Source organism: Oncorhynchus keta, unplaced genomic scaffold, assembly GCF_023373465.1.
Source record: "Oncorhynchus keta strain PuntledgeMale-10-30-2019 unplaced genomic scaffold, Oket_V2 Un_contig_27353_pilon_pilon, whole genome shotgun sequence".
In the NCBI taxonomy this organism is placed as follows: domain Eukaryota; kingdom Metazoa; phylum Chordata; class Actinopteri; order Salmoniformes; family Salmonidae; genus Oncorhynchus; species Oncorhynchus keta.
In genome coordinates, this window is record NW_026285475.1 from 1 (window position 1) to 2,194 (window position 2,194).

The 2,194-nt window shown below is 45.0% G+C and overlaps 1 pseudogene; it reads right to left on the bottom strand.

Moving 5' to 3' along the window:
- Window position 1: 1 nt before the first annotated feature.
- Window positions 2–1,533, bottom strand: LOC127922832 (lysophosphatidic acid receptor 6-like; annotated as a pseudogene).
- Between the last annotated feature and the right edge of the window lie 661 nt (window positions 1,534–2,194).

The following is a 2,194-nucleotide window of genomic DNA, read 5'->3' on the forward strand; positions in this document are numbered from 1 at the left end:
TTCAGGTATTGACAGGTCCCCTGGATCCCCTCATGTTGATCCCCTCAGAGCTGTGACTGTTTACAGGGAACATCCATAATGCCCAAATGTTAGACTCCGCCCCCTAATGTTCAAGAAACTGTTACGCCCTTGATGGAACATCTTTAAAGTATCGACTGGTCCTCTGGATTCCCTGTTGTTCCTCTAAGAGCTGTTCTGATAGAATCCTTATCCATCTTCCTCCTGAACGTGTCTGTTGTGAAGTAGTAGGCTAGTGGGTCCAACATGGCATTCAGACAGGCCACCATTAGGCTGTAATAATAATAATAATAATAATAATATTTTTAATAACAAACTAATAAGTCATATTAATTCAAATACAACAGACAATAAATGTACAACATAAATAGATACAGTAAACCTAAAGCTACCTACCTATAGTGGTATGCTGCCAGAAGGGGGCATGTTATCGCCTCCCTATGGACATAGAGGAGGGCCAGAGTCCCATGGTAGGGCAGGAAACAGAGTGAGGAATATCACCAGGCTGATGGTGATCATCCTCTGAATCTTCCCAGAGTCTGATAAGAAGAGTCTGTTTTGGGCTATGGAGCTCCTTGTGATGGCCTGGATCAATGCCCAGGAACAGACAGCATGCCAATAAGGGGATGCCGAAGCCGACGGTTAAAGTGGCGGCCGCCATGGGCTGCATGGCGTAGACTGGGAGGTTCCCGAAACAATTGACCTCGATGTCCTTGGACACCTCTAAAGAGAGGAGGGTACAGAGAGAGGGAAGAAAGAAGAAAGAAGAGAGAGAAGAGAAGAAGAGAGAATATCAGTGTCTATAGAAATGAAAATACGTTTAGGACTGACGTGATGTTATAGGGCCATGAGTTCTCTGACCAGGGCCGGTATTCATAAAAAGCGTTTTCAGAGCAGTGCTGAACTAGGATCAGGTCCCCCCTGTCCATGTAGTCTTGTTAATTGTGATCGAAAAGGCTAAACAGATCTTATCAGCACTCATGTTAACCTGACCAGGAAAAATTCTTGGCCCTAGTTGTATCCTATACCTGCGTTTGGAGATGTAGATGGGAGGCTGGCGCCTGCGGTGAGCAGCCACACCCCAAGGCAGACCAGCGGGGCTTTCTTACGCCCCACCTGGACCCAGGACAACATGGGTAGGCACACGTGGCCATGCAGCGGTGAAACACATGCAGGTGAGGGGAGGAATATGCTTTGCCATACATGTTGACCAGAAGAACCAGGCCCATCCCTGAAATGAATGAATGAATGAATGAGGAAGAGAAAAGAAAAATAAGGATTGACTTGACTAAATGTACATGTTATAGACCCCAGTCCTGGTAACAACCCCGAGCCAGCCATTACCTTCACACAAGACCTGAGGTAACCCGGACAAGCCCAGATGGTAGTAGATCCTCAGGGGCAGAGTGAGGACCAGGAGGAGGTCTCGATGGCCAGGTTTGTCATGTAGACCATGGTGTGGGACCACAACTTGGTATAACAGAAGAAGACTACCAGTGCTGTAAGGTTGAACATTGAAAATGGAAAAAAAAGCTTGAATTGCAACTCAAGTGAGTGCTGGGTTGTATTTTTACAGGCTTTGGTTTTTCCATTCAGCATATAAGGGTTACCGATTGGTGTTACCTTGCTAGTCACTATGTGTTACACCTGTGCTGGCTTGTCCATCTTGTTAGTCAGAAAGTGTTTCACCTGTGCTGGCCCAGGTGCTGTTTAAGAGTGGCTGGCCCAGTGATCCATTTGGTCTGGATAGATGCAATGAGTTAACGCCTTTAGTTGGCTCTCCCTATTATTATTCTATACAAACAATCCTTTGAAGGAAACTGTTGATGGGGATAGAATAGGGTCAGACCATCAAATAATTTGCATATACATCACTCTTACAGAATTTCCATGGGAGAGGATATTGGACATTTATCAAAGCCTATTGGATGCTAACTTGTTTTTAACCAGGACAGAATCATTTATAACTGACGTTTTCTGACGTAACATAGGTGCAGATCCCCTTATTGTATGGGACACTTTTAAATGTGTCTTTAGAGGCCATGCAGTCCAATATCACTTGTATAGGAAGACTCATGTGAAGGCCAAATTACAGAGGAGAAACTTCTTGATGCAATTAAAGCCTTTAAGTCTGGGAAAACGGCAGGGCTGGATGACATACAGTTAAGGTATGCCA